We start from the raw sequence: 19,352 nt of genomic DNA, 5'->3' as shown, positions 1-19,352 counted from the left end.
CAAGCAGTGATAGTGCCCATGAAGGGGACCTTGTTGGGCCCGCCCCTTTCACGGTTATCGCTTCTCGGCCTTTTGGCTAAGATCAAGTGTAGTATCTGTTCTTATCAGTTTAATATCTGATACGTCCCCTATCTGGGGACCATATATTAAATGGATTTTTGAGAACGGGGGCTGATTTCGAAGCTTGCTTCCGTCGCCCTATGCATTGACCCGATATGGCAGTATCTTCGGGTACAGTGCACCACCCCCTTACAGGGTTAAAAAGAAAGATTCCTACTTTCATTGCTACCTGCTTGCTGGCTAGCCAGCTAGCCAGCCCTGTGGGCCTTGCTGCTGCTGCTTCTGCAGCCAAAAAACAAAAGGTGGTGCTGCTGCTGCTTCTGCTGCTTCTGCTTCTGCTTGTGTCTGGCCGCTGTTGGAGCGTCCAGGCACAGGACTTCTGCTGCTGCTGACTAAATGGCCTCCTTAATTGGATCATTTGAGTAGCCAGCACACCTGTGCAGGTAGGGCATGACATGATAGGCAGCTGCCTTGATAGCGGGTGGGTGCTGAATGTTCCTAATTGACAAAATAAGATTAATGCTTATGAAGAAATATAAAATCTCATCCCTTCCCCAATATCGCGCCACACCCCTACCCCTTAATTCCCTGGTTGAACTTGATGGACATATGTCTTTTTTCGACCGTACTAACTATGTAACTATGTAACATAACATGGGGGGGGGGGGTCTCCTGGCTGTTTACACAGGTGTGTCATTGCTGTACATTGACCATGCATTGCTTCTGTGGTATTGCAAAGGCAAAGACAAATGCTTCCAGCCATCCATTGCACTAATGGATTGGTCATCAGCTGGCTGTCTATGTCCCGCATCAATATAGACCAAAGTACAGAGGGTTAGGCTATGCTATTGTGCACCTACCTGATGCATCAGAAGGTGCGAGGCCCTTGCTAAATTCTGTGCACAGACTTTGAGATCTATGCTTTAGACTGTATCTAAACCTGCTCCAACATGGACTGACATTCTGTCTGGCCTACTTTCAGCCGATGCGACTTGTCTGTCGCTGAACAGTCGCTTTTTATGTATTCAGCACCTATGTATAATGTTGTAAAAATGCTCTAGAAGCTAAAGTCGCAGAAATGTCGCACATATTTGGCCTGCAACTTTCTGTGCGACAAATTCAGACAGGAAAAATCAGTATAAATCCTTAGAAAATTATCCCCCAGTGTCTCCATCTGCTGGCGGTATTGAATAAGCATTGCTGCACTGATGGGGTATGCATTAGACGAAAAAAAAGAAGAAAAAGAAGAATAATACGCCCAGAAAAGAGGCGAAAAGGAGAAAAACGTAAAAAAACGTGAAAAAAAAGTAAGAGGAAGAGAAGGGAAAAAAAGGTGGAAATGGGTTTAAAAGTGATTTCGGCGGAGAAATATATATATATATATATATATATATATATATATATATACGCGCACACACACACATATATATAAACGTATTCTCCGTTGAGATATTGCAGCCGCTGCTGTGTCCAGGCCCAGGAGCCTTAGCACTGTGCTATGATGTCACTCAATACCACTGACATCACTAGGTGTAAACAACATCTCTCCTTTGCTGTGTATGTGACTATGGAGCTGTTTGGTGATGTCGTCTATTACGGCCTTCATAGAAGCAACAGGAGATTGTTGCATCCATCTAGAACCCTCAGAACTACAGTGCTATGATGTCACTCACTTCCACAGGCCTTGCAGAGTGTAAACAACAACAACCCAGCTTTGTTGTGTATGTAACCATAGGGATTTGTGATGTCACCTAGAACCTTCACAGCAGCGACAGCTTTATGAGGAGCATCAGCACTGCTCTGCCTGAGCAGAACCATCACCGCCATAGGTTGTCAAATAACCCGGATTTAACCCACACAGGTAAGTCCAATGGGGTGCAGGCATGTCCTCTATGCTTACAGCTTCCCGTGGGTGTTGGTTTGATACCGTTTGGGGACAGCCAAGGAGGCATCTGCAGGCAACAAAGGTAGGTGTGTGCTTGTGTGTGTGTTTCCTATGCAGATCCTAAGCCCAGTGTCACATGCAAGTAGGAGGAGTAAGAAGGGTTCCTGGCAAATCCGGGTTATGGATTGCATTTAAAAAGGCCCCGTGGGAGTGCAATGGGCCCCTGTCTTGCTGCTTAGCAATAATGGTATGGGTTTAGGTTCTGCTGTGTGTACTGGTGGTTGACTGCCCCCCAGCCCAGAGTGTGCATGGAAAATTGTCTGGCAGCCTCCCTGACAGCAAGCAGTGATAGTGCCCATGAAGGGGACCTTGTTGGGCCCGCCCCTTTCACGGTTATCGCTTCTCGGCCTTTTGGCTAAGATCAAGTGTAGTATCTGTTCTTATCAGTTTAATATCTGATACGTCCCCTATCTGGGGACCATATATTAAATGGATTTTTGAGAACGGGGGCTGATTTCGAAGCTTGCTTCCGTCGCCCTATGCATTGACCCGATATGGCAGTATCTTCGGGTACAGTGCACCACCCCCTTACAGGGTTAAAAAGAAAGATTCCTACTTTCATTGCTACCTGCTTGCTGGCTAGCCAGCTAGCCAGCCCTGTGGGCCTTGCTGCTGCTGCTTCTGCAGCCAAAAAACAAAAGGTGGTGCTGCTGCTGCTTCTGCTGCTTCTGCTTCTGCTTGTGTCTGGCCGCTGTTGGAGCGTCCAGGCACAGGACTTCTGCTGCTGCTGACTAAATGGCCTCCTTAATTGGATCATTTGAGTAGCCAGCACACCTGTGCAGGTAGGGCATGACATGATAGGCAGCTGCCTTGATAGCGGGTGGGTGCTGAATGTTCCTAATTGACAAAATAAGATTAATGCTTATGAAGAAATATAAAATCTCATCCCTTCCCCAATATCGCGCCACACCCCTACCCCTTAATTCCCTGGTTGAACTTGATGGACATATGTCTTTTTTCGACCGTACTAACTATGTAACTATGTAACATAACATGGGGGGGGGGTCTCCTGGCTGTTCACACAGGTGTGTCATTGCTGTACATTGACCATGCATTGCTTCTGTGGTATTGCAAAGGCAAAGACAAATGCTTCCAGCCATCCATTGCACTAATGGATTGGTCATCAGCTGGCTGTCTATGTCCCGCATCAATATAGACCAAAGTACAGAGGGTTAGGCTATGCTATTGTGCACCTACCTGATGCATCAGAAGGTGCGAGGCCCTTGCTAAATTCTGTGCACAGACTTTGAGATCTATGCTTTAGACTGTATCTAAACCTGCTCCAACATGGACTGACATTCTGGCCTACTTTCAGCCGATGCGACTTGTCTGTCGCTGAACAGTCGCTTTTTATGTATTCAGCACCTATGTATAATGTTGTAAAAATGCTCTAGAAGCTAAAGTCGCAGAAATGTCGCACATATTTGGCCTGCAACTTTCTGTGCGACAAATTCAGACAGGAAAAATCAGTATAAATCCTTAGAAAATTATCCCCCAGTGTCTCCATCTGCTGGCGGTATTGAATAAGCATTGCTGCACTGATGGGGTATGCATTAGACGAAAAAAAAGAAGAAAAAGAAGAATAATACGCCCAGAAAAGAGGCGAAAAGGAGAAAAACGTAAAAAAACGTGAAAAAAAAGTAAGAGGAAGAGAAGGGAAAAAAAGGTGGAAATGGGTTTAAAAGTGATTTCGGCGGAGAAATATATATATATATATATATATATATATATATATATATATATATATACGCGCACACACACACATATATATAAACGTATTCTCCGTTGAGATATTGCAGCCGCTGCTGTGTCCAGGCCCAGGAGCCTTAGCACTGTGCTATGATGTCACTCAATACCACTGACATCACTAGGTGTAAACAACATCTCTCCTTTGCTGTGTATGTGACTATGGAGCTGTTTGGTGATGTCGTCTATTACGGCCTTCATAGAAGCAACAGGAGATTGTTGCATCCATCTAGAACCCTCAGAACTACAGTGCTATGATGTCACTCACTTCCACAGGCCTTGCAGAGTGTAAACAACAACAACCCAGCTTTGTTGTGTATGTAACCATAGGGATTTGTGATGTCACCTAGAACCTTCACAGCAGCGACAGCTTTATGAGGAGCATCAGCACTGCTCTGCCTGAGCAGAACCATCACCGCCATAGGTTGTCAAATAACCCGGATTTAACCCACACAGGTAAGTCCAATGGGGTGCAGGCATGTCCTCTATGCTTACAGCTTCCCGTGGGTGTTGGTTTGATACCGTTTGGGGACAGCCAAGGAGGCATCTGCAGGCAACAAAGGTAGGTGTGTGCTTGTGTGTGTGTTTCCTATGCAGATCCTAAGCCCAGTGTCACATGCAAGTAGGAGGAGTAAGAAGGGTTCCTGGCAAATCCGGGTTATGGATTGCATTTAAAAAGGCCCCGTGGGAGTGCAATGGGCCCCTGTCTTGCTGCTTAGCAATAATGGTATGGGTTTAGGTTCTGCTGTGTGTACTGGTGGTTGACTGCCCCCCAGCCCAGAGTGTGCATGGAAAATTGTCTGGCAGCCTCCCTGACAGCAAGCAGTGATAGTGCCCATGAAGGGGACCTTGTTGGGCCCGCCCCTTTCACGGTTATCGCTTCTCGGCCTTTTGGCTAAGATCAAGTGTAGTATCTGTTCTTATCAGTTTAATATCTGATACGTCCCCTATCTGGGGACCATATATTAAATGGATTTTTGAGAACGGGGGCTGATTTCGAAGCTTGCTTCCGTCGCCCTATGCATTGACCCGATATGGCAGTATCTTCGGGTACAGTGCACCACCCCCTTACAGGGTTAAAAAGAAAGATTCCTACTTTCATTGCTACCTGCTTGCTGGCTAGCCAGCTAGCCAGCCCTGTGGGCCTTGCTGCTGCTGCTTCTGCAGCCAAAAAACAAAAGGTGGTGCTGCTGCTGCTTCTGCTGCTTCTGCTTCTGCTTGTGTCTGGCCGCTGTTGGAGCGTCCAGGCACAGGACTTCTGCTGCTGCTGACTAAATGGCCTCCTTAATTGGATCATTTGAGTAGCCAGCACACCTGTGCAGGTAGGGCATGACATGATAGGCAGCTGCCTTGATAGCGGGTGGGTGCTGAATGTTCCTAATTGACAAAATAAGATTAATGCTTATGAAGAAATATAAAATCTCATCCCTTCCCCAATATCGCGCCACACCCCTACCCCTTAATTCCCTGGTTGAACTTGATGGACATATGTCTTTTTTCGACCGTACTAACTATGTAACTATGTAACATAACATGGGGGGGGGGTCTCCTGGCTGTTCACACAGGTGTGTCATTGCTGTACATTGACCATGCATTGCTTCTGTGGTATTGCAAAGGCAAAGACAAATGCTTCCAGCCATCCATTGCACTAATGGATTGGTCATCAGCTGGCTGTCTATGTCCCGCATCAATATAGACCAAAGTACAGAGGGTTAGGCTATGCTATTGTGCACCTACCTGATGCATCAGAAGGTGCGAGGCCCTTGCTAAATTCTGTGCACAGACTTTGAGATCTATGCTTTAGACTGTATCTAAACCTGCTCCAACATGGACTGACATTCTGGCCTACTTTCAGCCGATGCGACTTGTCTGTCGCTGAACAGTCGCTTTTTATGTATTCAGCACCTATGTATAATGTTGTAAAAATGCTCTAAAAGCTAAAGTCGCAGAAATGTCGCACATATTTGGCCTGCAACTTTCTGTGCGACAAATTCAGACAGGAAAAATCAGTATAAATCCTTAGAAAATTATCCCCCAGTGTCTCCATCTGCTGGCGGTATTGAATAAGCATTGCTGCACTGATGGGGTATGCATTAGACGAAAAAAAAGAAGAAAAAGAAGAATAATACGCCCAGAAAAGAGGCGAAAAGGAGAAAAACGTAAAAAAACGTGAAAAAAAAGTAAGAGGAAGAGAAGGGAAAAAAAGGTGGAAATGGGTTTAAAAGTGATTTCGGCGGAGAAATATATATATATATATATATATATATATATATATATATATATACGCGCACACACACACATATATATAAACGTATTCTCCGTTGAGATATTGCAGCCGCTGCTGTGTCCAGGCCCAGGAGCCTTAGCACTGTGCTATGATGTCACTCAATACCACTGACATCACTAGGTGTAAACAACATCTCTCCTTTGCTGTGTATGTGACTATGGAGCTGTTTGGTGATGTCGTCTATTACGGCCTTCATAGAAGCAACAGGAGATTGTTGCATCCATCTAGAACCCTCAGAACTACAGTGCTATGATGTCACTCACTTCCACAGGCCTTGCAGAGTGTAAACAACAACAACCCAGCTTTGTTGTGTATGTAACCATAGGGATTTGTGATGTCACCTAGAACCTTCACAGCAGCGACAGCTTTATGAGGAGCATCAGCACTGCTCTGCCTGAGCAGAACCATCACCGCCATAGGTTGTCAAATAACCCGGATTTAACCCACACAGGTAAGTCCAATGGGGTGCAGGCATGTCCTCTATGCTTACAGCTTCCCGTGGGTGTTGGTTTGATACCGTTTGGGGACAGCCAAGGAGGCATCTGCAGGCAACAAAGGTAGGTGTGTGCTTGTGTGTGTGTTTCCTATGCAGATCCTAAGCCCAGTGTCACATGCAAGTAGGAGGAGTAAGAAGGGTTCCTGGCAAATCCGGGTTATGGATTGCATTTAAAAAGGCCCCGTGGGAGTGCAATGGGCCCCTGTCTTGCTGCTTAGCAATAATGGTATGGGTTTAGGTTCTGCTGTGTGTACTGGTGGTTGACTGCCCCCCAGCCCAGAGTGTGCATGGAAAATTGTCTGGCAGCCTCCCTGACAGCAAGCAGTGATAGTGCCCATGAAGGGGACCTTGTTGGGCCCGCCCCTTTCACGGTTATCGCTTCTCGGCCTTTTGGCTAAGATCAAGTGTAGTATCTGTTCTTATCAGTTTAATATCTGATACGTCCCCTATCTGGGGACCATATATTAAATGGATTTTTGAGAACGGGGGCTGATTTCGAAGCTTGCTTCCGTCGCCCTATGCATTGACCCGATATGGCAGTATCTTCGGGTACAGTGCACCACCCCCTTACAGGGTTAAAAAGAAAGATTCCTACTTTCATTGCTACCTGCTTGCTGGCTAGCCAGCTAGCCAGCCCTGTGGGCCTTGCTGCTGCTGCTTCTGCAGCCAAAAAACAAAAGGTGGTGCTGCTGCTGCTTCTGCTGCTTCTGCTTCTGCTTGTGTCTGGCCGCTGTTGGAGCGTCCAGGCACAGGACTTCTGCTGCTGCTGACTAAATGGCCTCCTTAATTGGATCATTTGAGTAGCCAGCACACCTGTGCAGGTAGGGCATGACATGATAGGCAGCTGCCTTGATAGCGGGTGGGTGCTGAATGTTCCTAATTGACAAAATAAGATTAATGCTTATGAAGAAATATAAAATCTCATCCCTTCCCCAATATCGCGCCACACCCCTACCCCTTAATTCCCTGGTTGAACTTGATGGACATATGTCTTTTTTCGACCGTACTAACTATGTAACTATGTAACATAACATGGGGGGGGGGGTCTCCTGGCTGTTCACACAGGTGTGTCATTGCTGTACATTGACCATGCATTGCTTCTGTGGTATTGCAAAGGCAAAGACAAATGCTTCCAGCCATCCATTGCACTAATGGATTGGTCATCAGCTGGCTGTCTATGTCCCGCATCAATATAGACCAAAGTACAGAGGGTTAGGCTATGCTATTGTGCACCTACCTGATGCATCAGAAGGTGCGAGGCCCTTGCTAAATTCTGTGCACAGACTTTGAGATCTATGCTTTAGACTGTATCTAAACCTGCTCCAACATGGACTGACATTCTGGCCTACTTTCAGCCGATGCGACTTGTCTGTCGCTGAACAGTCGCTTTTTATGTATTCAGCACCTATGTATAATGTTGTAAAAATGCTCTAGAAGCTAAAGTCGCAGAAATGTCGCACATATTTGGCCTGCAACTTTCTGTGCGACAAATTCAGACAGGAAAAATCAGTATAAATCCTTAGAAAATTATCCCCCAGTGTCTCCATCTGCTGGCGGTATTGAATAAGCATTGCTGCACTGATGGGGTATGCATTAGACGAAAAAAAAGAAGAAAAAGAAGAATAATACGCCCAGAAAAGAGGCGAAAAGGAGAAAAACGTAAAAAAACGTGAAAAAAAAGTAAGAGGAAGAGAAGGGAAAAAAAGGTGGAAATGGGTTTAAAAGTGATTTCGGCGGAGAAATATATATATATATATATATATATATATATATATATATATATATATACGCGCACACACACACATATATATAAACGTATTCTCCGTTGAGATATTGCAGCCGCTGCTGTGTCCAGGCCCAGGAGCCTTAGCACTGTGCTATGATGTCACTCAATACCACTGACATCACTAGGTGTAAACAACATCTCTCCTTTGCTGTGTATGTGACTATGGAGCTGTTTGGTGATGTCGTCTATTACGGCCTTCATAGAAGCAACAGGAGATTGTTGCATCCATCTAGAACCCTCAGAACTACAGTGCTATGATGTCACTCACTTCCACAGGCCTTGCAGAGTGTAAACAACAACAACCCAGCTTTGTTGTGTATGTAACCATAGGGATTTGTGATGTCACCTAGAACCTTCACAGCAGCGACAGCTTTATGAGGAGCATCAGCACTGCTCTGCCTGAGCAGAACCATCACCGCCATAGGTTGTCAAATAACCCGGATTTAACCCACACAGGTAAGTCCAATGGGGTGCAGGCATGTCCTCTATGCTTACAGCTTCCCGTGGGTGTTGGTTTGATACCGTTTGGGGACAGCCAAGGAGGCATCTGCAGGCAACAAAGGTAGGTGTGTGCTTGTGTGTGTGTTTCCTATGCAGATCCTAAGCCCAGTGTCACATGCAAGTAGGAGGAGTAAGAAGGGTTCCTGGCAAATCCGGGTTATGGATTGCATTTAAAAAGGCCCCGTGGGAGTGCAATGGGCCCCTGTCTTGCTGCTTAGCAATAATGGTATGGGTTTAGGTTCTGCTGTGTGTACTGGTGGTTGACTGCCCCCCAGCCCAGAGTGTGCATGGAAAATTGTCTGGCAGCCTCCCTGACAGCAAGCAGTGATAGTGCCCATGAAGGGGACCTTGTTGGGCCCGCCCCTTTCACGGTTATCGCTTCTCGGCCTTTTGGCTAAGATCAAGTGTAGTATCTGTTCTTATCAGTTTAATATCTGATACGTCCCCTATCTGGGGACCATATATTAAATGGATTTTTGAGAACGGGGGCTGATTTCGAAGCTTGCTTCCGTCGCCCTATGCATTGACCCGATATGGCAGTATCTTCGGGTACAGTGCACCACCCCCTTACAGGGTTAAAAAGAAAGATTCCTACTTTCATTGCTACCTGCTTGCTGGCTAGCCAGCTAGCCAGCCCTGTGGGCCTTGCTGCTGCTGCTTCTGCAGCCAAAAAACAAAAGGTGGTGCTGCTGCTGCTTCTGCTGCTTCTGCTTCTGCTTGTGTCTGGCCGCTGTTGGAGCGTCCAGGCACAGGACTTCTGCTGCTGCTGACTAAATGGCCTCCTTAATTGGATCATTTGAGTAGCCAGCACACCTGTGCAGGTAGGGCATGACATGATAGGCAGCTGCCTTGATAGCGGGTGGGTGCTGAATGTTCCTAATTGACAAAATAAGATTAATGCTTATGAAGAAATATAAAATCTCATCCCTTCCCCAATATCGCGCCACACCCCTACCCCTTAATTCCCTGGTTGAACTTGATGGACATATGTCTTTTTTCGACCGTACTAACTATGTAACTATGTAACATAACATGGGGGGGGGGTCTCCTGGCTGTTCACACAGGTGTGTCATTGCTGTACATTGACCATGCATTGCTTCTGTGGTATTGCAAAGGCAAAGACAAATGCTTCCAGCCATCCATTGCACTAATGGATTGGTCATCAGCTGGCTGTCTATGTCCCGCATCAATATAGACCAAAGTACAGAGGGTTAGGCTATGCTATTGTGCACCTACCTGATGCATCAGAAGGTGCGAGGCCCTTGCTAAATTCTGTGCACAGACTTTGAGATCTATGCTTTAGACTGTATCTAAACCTGCTCCAACATGGACTGACATTCTGGCCTACTTTCAGCCGATGCGACTTGTCTGTCGCTGAACAGTCGCTTTTTATGTATTCAGCACCTATGTATAATGTTGTAAAAATGCTCTAGAAGCTAAAGTCGCAGAAATGTCGCACATATTTGGCCTGCAACTTTCTGTGCGACAAATTCAGACAGGAAAAATCAGTATAAATCCTTAGAAAATTATCCCCCAGTGTCTCCATCTGCTGGCGGTATTGAATAAGCATTGCTGCACTGATGGGGTATGCATTAGACGAAAAAAAAGAAGAAAAAGAAGAATAATACGCCCAGAAAAGAGGCGAAAAGGAGAAAAACGTAAAAAAACGTGAAAAAAAAGTAAGAGGAAGAGAAGGGAAAAAAAGGTGGAAATGGGTTTAAAAGTGATTTCGGCGGAGAAATATATATATATATATATATATATATATATATATATATATATATACGCGCACACACACACATATATATAAACGTATTCTCCGTTGAGATATTGCAGCCGCTGCTGTGTCCAGGCCCAGGAGCCTTAGCACTGTGCTATGATGTCACTCAATACCACTGACATCACTAGGTGTAAACAACATCTCTCCTTTGCTGTGTATGTGACTATGGAGCTGTTTGGTGATGTCGTCTATTACGGCCTTCATAGAAGCAACAGGAGATTGTTGCATCCATCTAGAACCCTCAGAACTACAGTGCTATGATGTCACTCACTTCCACAGGCCTTGCAGAGTGTAAACAACAACAACCCAGCTTTGTTGTGTATGTAACCATAGGGATTTGTGATGTCACCTAGAACCTTCACAGCAGCGACAGCTTTATGAGGAGCATCAGCACTGCTCTGCCTGAGCAGAACCATCACCGCCATAGGTTGTCAAATAACCCGGATTTAACCCACACAGGTAAGTCCAATGGGGTGCAGGCATGTCCTCTATGCTTACAGCTTCCCGTGGGTGTTGGTTTGATACCGTTTGGGGACAGCCAAGGAGGCATCTGCAGGCAACAAAGGTAGGTGTGTGCTTGTGTGTGTGTTTCCTATGCAGATCCTAAGCCCAGTGTCACATGCAAGTAGGAGGAGTAAGAAGGGTTCCTGGCAAATCCGGGTTATGGATTGCATTTAAAAAGGCCCCGTGGGAGTGCAATGGGCCCCTGTCTTGCTGCTTAGCAATAATGGTATGGGTTTAGGTTCTGCTGTGTGTACTGGTGGTTGACTGCCCCCCAGCCCAGAGTGTGCATGGAAAATTGTCTGGCAGCCTCCCTGACAGCAAGCAGTGATAGTGCCCATGAAGGGGACCTTGTTGGGCCCGCCCCTTTCACGGTTATCGCTTCTCGGCCTTTTGGCTAAGATCAAGTGTAGTATCTGCATTTGGTCTGGTCGGAAGGTGTCTGTGGTACCCCGCTTCTCGGCCTTGGGGGATTGTCTCTCCTTACGGAGGGACTTCACCCCCTTGCTGCTATTGGGGAGCGGGCTTAGTCCACAGACAACGGGTTGCGATCCCCCTGTCTCTGGGACCTTGTGTCTCAGAAGGCATTTTCGGTACGTTGAGCGTTACCTGTAGCTTCGGAAGCACCTAGGGTACCCCCGACCTCTGCCTTGGGTAAGGGTTCCGCTTTTATAGCGGGATTCCGAGCCCCTGCTGCTATTGGGGAAGGGGCTTAGTCCCTGGGTGTGGAAGATGCCGTTCTCCTGGGCTTTCCCCTCTGGGGAAATGTCGATGCGAAATACCATCCGCATAGAGGTGTCGGAGAGCCATCGTCAGTTGAAGAACCTCCGCTTCATTGCGGAGGTGATTCTTCTTGACTACTTCCGCCTCAATAGGGAGGACATCCTGTGTCTAAATGACCAGGAAAGCCGTGGCCTGTATACCGTCACCTTCACGGCCACGGCGTGTTGCGATAACATCTATGCAACCTTGTCTGGTGCGGACCAGAGGGACGATCGACTCGACGGTCTTTCGTTCCAGTTCCTCTATGGTGAGGAACATATACCGTTGGTGGTGGCTATGCACAGCCCTCATGTGACCACGGAGGATATAGCCACTTTTCTTCGGCGATACTGCGAAGAGGTGCGATTCGCAAACAAAATATTGAACTCCGTGCGGTTCTGGAACGGCAAGAGGAAGTTCTGGGTCAAGCTCCGTAAGGATCCCGGTGGTATTGGGGGTCTTTGCCATCCGCCCCCAAATTTTGCCATCGGGAGAGTTCGGGGCTTCCTGTTCTATCCTCAAATGCCTATGTATTGCCGAAATTGCTTGAGGTTTGGCCACACCCAGGAGACCTGCGGCGCGGAGCGTGTGATTCGCTGCAATAGGTGTGGCCAAGAAGGTCACATAGCCTCAAGATGTAGCCATACGATAAGGTGCAACCTCTGCGGAGAGGAAAATCACGATTTTAATTCCTGTCCCCATAAAGCAAAAACTACGATGGGTGGGTCAAGGCTGGGCCCACCCAAAGAGGGGACAGGACAAAAGACGTCCTTTTTTAAGATGCCCAAACCCCAGATGGCAGGTACTGATGGGTCCAGGCCCAAGACCTCTGGTGCTCCATCGGGGGGCCCACCGGTGGTAGTGCTAGGGGGAGGCCATGGGGATTCCACGAAGCCCGGGCGGGTGATCGAGTTTACTGCCCGGGAAATTGAAAGACGTCGATCGACTTCCTACCTGGCTCAAGAGCCCGCCGAAACTTCTGAAGGGGGCTCACCTGTGGCGGGTGGCAGCCGACGGGCCTCGGTGGGGGCGGAGGTGGACCCAAAATTGCAGCATAAGCCAGGTACTGGCTTGGCCCAGGGTCGCCCTGCTCCGGACGAAGAGGCCCCGGTGAAAGCCCGCCGGAAGGGGAGCCAGGTGGCCAGGTCTGAGCCTGGTCCTGTTACTCCGCCTATACAGGACAGGGCCAAGAAGACAAGTGGCGCCAAACCAGGGTTTGCTGCCCCGCCAGCAGTGGACCCGGTGGGTAAAACTGGCCATCGTCGATCGATGGGGAAGTTGGAGCAACAGTCCTCAGCAACGCTTGCTGGGGAACAAGCGATGAAAACTTCCCAAGGTAGCGGCAAAGGTTCCGGAAAAGAGGCCTCACAGGCCCCTGTGCAGCAGTTCCAGTCGTCAAAAGATGAAAGAAGACGCAGATCCATCAGCCGGGGGCCAGAGATTACATCGAGTGAGAGCAACACAGAGGATATGGACAGCAGTATGACATTTAAAAGACAAAGAGAAGAAGAAGAGGAAGACATTCAAAGGAAAGCGGCGTGCCGTAGTTCGGACGAGAGCGAGCTCAGGGTCGGGGCATCATCGATCTCAAGCTCCGACCCTCAGAACATTAAGGAGCTGATGACCCCGCAGGCGGGGGATGACGGTACGCAGCTTATTATTGACTTTGATTCTCCAAGCACGGACTCTCAATAAACTATGCCTATCCCTGTAAAAATTGCCTCACTCAATGTGAGGTCCTTAAAGAGCCCTGATCGCAGGGCTGCTTTATTTTCTTATCTAGAGACATGTGACTTTGACCTTTGCCTGCTACAAGAATGTGGAATCCCTAGTAAAATGGACTATAAAGACTTAAAAGAAGACTGGAAGCTGGGCCCATCCATATGGTCCGGTGCAAATGACTGTCGTTCTGTGGGTGTTGGGCTGCTCTGCCGAGGCCAGTCCTTTTCTATTCATACAGTAACTGAGATTGTGCCTGGCAGAGCTCTTTTAATTCATCTATATTTTAATGGACTTTTAATTCGTGTTTTAAATGTGTATGCCCCTCCTGATAAACAGGAGCGGGCAGAACTATTTGAAATTTTACCACTGTTTTGTGTTGGGTCTTCCCCCCTGCTGGTGGGAGGTGATTTTAACTGCATACGTGATGGGGAACACCGGCAGGGTGGGGATATTAATCGTAAAGACCGCACTTCTTACCTGCTTAAAAATTTTATTGATGATTTTAATTTGAAAGATTGCTGGAAGGATCTCTTGCCGGAGGACCCGGGCGCCACATGGTCCAATGGAAGAGTGAGCTCCAGAATCGATTTTATTTTTTCCTCTAGAGCTTTTAAACCCCTGAAATGCACGCTCGAGCAGAATATTTTCTCTGATCATAAGCTCCTCTTGGTGGTCCTGGAGCTAGAGGGGGAGCAAAAAGCAAAAAGGGGCCTCTGGAGATTAAACACCACACTCCTAGAGGACCCTGAGATAAAAGAGGAGTTTGTGCGGACCTACCAATGCTGGCAATCACAAAGAAAACCCCACGAGCCTATGCTGCACTGGTGGGAGGGCACCAAATCTAAAATCAGATTTTTTTTTATCAAAGCAGGTAAGAAGAAGGCAAAAATGGAAAAACAGTGGTTTTATGTTCTTAACATGCGTTTAAATGTACTTTTTAAATTGAAAGAAGCTGGTATGGATGTAGAAAATGATATTTTAAACCTTAAAACTGAAATAAAACATGCCATAGAAAAGAAAGGGAAACAAATCATTTTTAACTCACATGTGCAGCACCTGGAGGAGGGCGAGAAATGTTCCCGTTTCTTTTTTAAAAAAGTGATGAATAGGAGGGATATCATCCAAAACCTTGAGGGTGAATCCACTCCAAAAGGCATGTTAGATGCAGTTTTTAACTTCTACCAGCTTCTTTTTAATAAGAAAGATCTTAATCCATCCTTTTTAGAACATGTTCTTAATTCCCTTGATTTTAAGCTAGATGTTTTAGACCAGGAGGTTTTATCCCGTGATCTTAACTTAGATGAACTTTTATTTGTTTTTAAAAGTTTTTCTAGTGGGAAGGCCCCTGGGGAAGATGGTTTACCCATCGAATTTTATTTAGCTTTTTGGGATATTTTAAAGGATGATATGGTTTTATTGTATAAAGAAACTTTTATTGTTAATGAACTTCCCCCTTCCTGGAGGAGGGGGATTGTATCATTACTTTTTAAAAAGGGTGAAAAGGATATGCTAAAAAATTGGCGCCCCATCACACTTTTAAATGTCGATTATAAAGTTTTAGCCAAGTTATTAGCTGTCCGTTTTAAACCTTTTATTCATAAATTAATTCACCCAAATCAGGTTTGTGGGGTACCTGGAAGGTCTATAGCTGAATCCCTAAATATTTTAAGAGATGTTTTATGGTATTTTAAGGATAGAAATCAAACTGTAGCAATTTTATCCTTAGACTTTGAAAAAGCCTTTGATAGGGTCTCCCATGAATACCTGTTTTTAGTTCTTAAAAAGATGGCAGTGCCTGAAACGATTTTAAGCCGAATCATGCTTTTATACCGATCCTGTTTTAGTCAAGTCTCTGTTAATGGCTTTTTAACCAGCGGTGTTCCTCTTTTATCAGGTGTCAAACAGGGCTGCCCCCTGTCCCCACTCCTTTTTATTTGCGCAATCGAACCACTGATGGCCCTCCTCAGAAAAGACCGGGTAGTAAGAGGCGTACCGATACCTGGTGGAGGAGGGACCCATCTAAAGGTGTTGGGGTACATGGATGATGTCACCATACTGTGCCCGGACTCTCCATCCATGAGGGGGGCATTGAGGAACACCAGCTATTTCTGCGAGGTCTCTGGTTTTAAGCTAAACACAGATAAATGTGACTGTTTTTATATTGGCTCCTGGGATTCATCCATCACCCCAGGAGTCACAATGCAACAGGATCAAATTAAAGTTTTAGGTATTGTTTTTAACCAGGTCAATGATGGGAGCCCTAACTGGGATTCAGCTATAGCTAAGATGGAGAAGAAGATTTTAATGTGGAATCTTAGAAACCTTACCATGGAGGGGAAGATTTTAATAATAAAGATGGTTTTACTCCCTATTATGCTATACATTGCCATGGTATTTCCTCCATCTATTTTATACATTAAAAAAGTAACTAGAATTGTTTTTACTTTTTTATGGGGTTCAAAAATGGAGAAATTAAAGCGTGATTTTATGTACAAAAGTAAAGATAATGGCGGGAAAGATGTTCCTAACCTTTTTACTTTCTTTTACATAAAGTATTTCTGTTTCTGTTTTAAAATTATTAAATCCGATGGCATTTTTAGCTGCTTTTTAAGGTACGCTGCGGGCATGGTTTTTAAAAGATGGTTGCGCATCCCTCTGAACGCTCCGGTGCTTCTGTGTCCCCCAAAACATTATGTGGTGTTGGAAAAGACAGTCAGGCTCCTAGGTCTCCAAGATTTGGAGCCTGACATACTGGGGGACCAGAGAAAGGTATCAAAGGTCCTCAGGCGGAGTGAGGTTACCCTGGCAGTGTCCAATTTCACACAGGCAAGATCCAAAAAGGTATGGCGGAACGTGTACGGGAAGTTTCTGGCGAATGTACACAGGGATCTTGCCTGGGCAATCGTCCACCAGTGTCTCCCTACTCGTGAGTTCCAGCACAGGCGAGGACTGGTGGCGAGAGCCAAGTGCCCGAGAGATGGCTGCGGAGTGGACGAAACGGTGCTGCACATATTTTGGAACTGCCCTTTTGCACGGGAGCTTTGGAGGAAGGTAGGCCCACTTTTGAAGTGGGCCTGCGGCCTAAAAGATTTTAATCACGAATGTGTCTTTTACGGTCTTTTTAACTGCCCCAATTTTAAACAGCAGATGATCTGCTGGATGATTATTAATTGTTTTAAAAATGCCATCTGGAAAGTTAGGAACATCTTACTTTTTAAACATGATTTTATTGATGTTAAAAACTGTATAAAGCTGGCCCTGAGTGAGATGTACATCTATTACCTAAGAGACAAGAAACAGTTGGGGGCCAGCGAGGCAGCATCCATGTGGTGTCTGCCTCTATGGAACGAAATAACAATATAATCAGTTTTTATGACATTTGTATAATGTTTTATCCTGCCATTTCTATTTTTTCTCCTTTTATTACTGGTTTTATTATTTGTATTTTAAAACTTTTGTGAACCTTTTATTATTTTGCATTTTAAATTCTGTATGGTTTCTTATTTATTCAATAAAATTTTGTTGAAACCTTATCTGTTCTTATCAGTTTAATATCTGATACGTCCCCTATCTGGGGACCATATATTAAATGGATTTTTGAGAACGGGGGCTGATTTCGAAGCTTGCTTCCGTCGCCCTATGCATTGACCCGATATGGCAGTATCTTCGGGTACAGTGCACCACCCCCTTACAGGGTTAAAAAGAAAGATTCCTACTTTCATTGCTACCTGCTTGCTGGCTAGCCAGCTAGACAGCCCTGTGGGCCTTGCTGCTGCTGCTTCTGCAGCCAAAAAACAAAAGGTGGTGCTGCTGCTGCTTCTGCTGCTTCTGCTTCTGCTTGTGTCTGGCCGCTGTTGGAGCGTCCAGGCACAGGACTTCTGCTGCTGCTGACTAAATGGCCTCCTTAATTGGATCATTTGAGTAGCCAGCACACCTGTGCAGGTAGGGCATGACATGATAGGCAGCTGCCTTGATAGCGGGTGGGTGCTGAATGTTCCTAATTGACAAAATAAGATTAATGCTTATGAAGAAATATAAAATCTCATCCCTTCCCCAATATCGCGCTACACCCCTACCCCTTAATTCCCTGGTTGAACTTGATGGACATATGTCTTTTTTCGACCGTACTAACTATGTAACTATGTAACATAACATGGGGGGGGGGTCTCCTGGCTGTTCACACAGGTGTGTCATTGCTGTACATTGACCATGCATTGCTTCTGTGGTATTGCAAAGGCAAAGACAAATGCTTCCAGCCATCCATTGCACTAATGGATTGGTCATCAGCTGGCTGTCTATGTCCCGCATCAATATAGACCAAAGTACAGAGGGTTAGGCTATGCTATTGTGCACCTACCTGATGCATCAGAAGGTGCGAGGCCCTTGCTAAATTCTGTGCACAGACTTTGAGATCTATGCTTTAGACTGTATCTAAACCTGCTCCAACATGGACTGACATTCTGGCCTACTTTCAGCCGATGCGACTTGTCTGTCGCTGAACAGTCGCTTTTTATGTATTCAGCACCTATGTATAATGTTGTAAAAATGCTCTAGAAGCTAAAGTCGCAGAAATGTCGCACATATTTGGCCTGCAACTTTCTGTGCGACAAATTCAGACAGGAAAAATCAGTATAAATCCTTAGAAAATTATCCCCCAGTGTCTCCATCTGCTGGCGGTATTGAATAAGCATTGCTGCACTGATGGGGTATGCATTAGACGAAAAAAAAGGAGAAAAAGAAGAATAATACGCCCAGAAAAGAGGCGAAAAGGAGAAAAACGTAAAAAAACGTGAAAAAAAAGTAAGAGGAAGAGAAGGGAAAAAAAGGTGGAAATGGGTTTAAAAGTGATTTCGGCGGAGAAATATATATATATATATATATATATATATATATATATATATATACGCGCACACACACACATATATATAAACGTATTCTCCGTTGAGATATTGCAGCCGCTGCTGTGTCCAGGCCCAGGAGCCTTAGCACTGTGCTATGATGTCACTCAATACCACTGACATCACTAGGTGTAAACAACATCTCTCCTTTGCTGTGTATGTGACTATGGAGCTGTTTGGTGATGTCGTCTATTACGGCCTTCATAGAAGCAACAGGAGATTGTTGCATCCATCTAGAACCCTCAGAACTACAGTGCTATGATGTCACTCACTTCCACAGGCCTTGCAGAGTGTAAACAACAACAACCCAGCTTTGTTGTGTATGTAACCATAGGGATTTGTGATGTCACCTAGAACCTTCACAGCAGCGACAGCTTTATGAGGAGCATCAGCACTGCTCTGCCTGAGCAGAACCATCACCGCCATAGGTTGTCAAATAACCCGGATTTAACCCACACAGGTAAGTCCAATGGGGTGCAGGCATGTCCTCTATGCTTACAGCTTCCCGTGGGTGTTGGTTTGATACCGTTTGGGGACAGCCAAGGAGGCATCTGCAGGCAACAAAGGTAGGTGTGTGCTTGTGTGTGTGTTTCCTATGCAGATCCTAAGCCCAGTGTCACATGCAAGTAGGAGGAGTAAGAAGGGTTCCTGGCAAATCCGGGTTATGGATTGCATTTAAAAAGGCCCCGTGGGAGTGCAATGGGCCCCTGTCTTGCTGCTTAGCAATAATGGTATGGGTTTAGGTTCTGCTGTGTGTACTGGTGGTTGACTGCCCCCCAGCCCAGAGTGTGCATGGAAAATTGTCTGGCAGCCTCCCTGACAGCAAGCAGTGATAGTGCCCATGAAGGGGACCTTGTTGGGCCCGCCC

At 46.0% G+C, this 19,352-nt stretch overlaps 6 non-coding genes and 1 pseudogene across 6 annotated transcripts; all 7 read left to right on the top strand.

Moving 5' to 3' along the window:
• Window positions 1–56: 56 nt before the first annotated feature.
• Window positions 57–247, top strand: LOC130335897 (U2 spliceosomal RNA). The gene has a single exon (XR_008877424.1). It is a non-coding gene; the product is annotated as a U2 spliceosomal RNA (small nuclear RNA).
• A 2,093-nt stretch (window positions 248–2,340) lies between these two features.
• LOC130335896 (U2 spliceosomal RNA) lies at window positions 2,341–2,531 on the top strand. Its single transcript, XR_008877423.1, has one exon. It is a non-coding gene; the product is annotated as a U2 spliceosomal RNA (small nuclear RNA).
• A 2,095-nt stretch (window positions 2,532–4,626) lies between these two features.
• On the top strand, window positions 4,627–4,817 carry LOC130335895 (U2 spliceosomal RNA). Its single transcript, XR_008877422.1, has one exon. It is a non-coding gene; the product is annotated as a U2 spliceosomal RNA (small nuclear RNA).
• A 2,091-nt stretch (window positions 4,818–6,908) lies between these two features.
• LOC130335894 (U2 spliceosomal RNA) lies at window positions 6,909–7,099 on the top strand. Its single transcript, XR_008877421.1, has one exon. It is a non-coding gene; the product is annotated as a U2 spliceosomal RNA (small nuclear RNA).
• Window positions 7,100–9,195: 2,096 nt separating this feature from the next.
• Window positions 9,196–9,386, top strand: LOC130335892 (U2 spliceosomal RNA). The gene has a single exon (XR_008877420.1). It is a non-coding gene; the product is annotated as a U2 spliceosomal RNA (small nuclear RNA).
• Window positions 9,387–11,479: 2,093 nt separating this feature from the next.
• LOC130335876 (U2 spliceosomal RNA) lies at window positions 11,480–11,697 on the top strand (annotated as a pseudogene).
• A 5,389-nt stretch (window positions 11,698–17,086) lies between these two features.
• On the top strand, window positions 17,087–17,272 carry LOC130335858 (U2 spliceosomal RNA). Its single transcript, XR_008877398.1, has one exon. It is a non-coding gene; the product is annotated as a U2 spliceosomal RNA (small nuclear RNA).
• Window positions 17,273–19,352: the final 2,080 nt, after the last annotated feature.

The sequence above is a fragment of the Hyla sarda genome, unplaced genomic scaffold (assembly GCF_029499605.1).
Source record: "Hyla sarda isolate aHylSar1 unplaced genomic scaffold, aHylSar1.hap1 scaffold_460, whole genome shotgun sequence".
In the NCBI taxonomy this organism is placed as follows: Eukaryota; Metazoa; Chordata; class Amphibia; order Anura; family Hylidae; genus Hyla; species Hyla sarda.
Note: the sequence above shows the minus strand (reverse complement) of the source record. Positions and strands in the feature narration are given on the sequence as shown.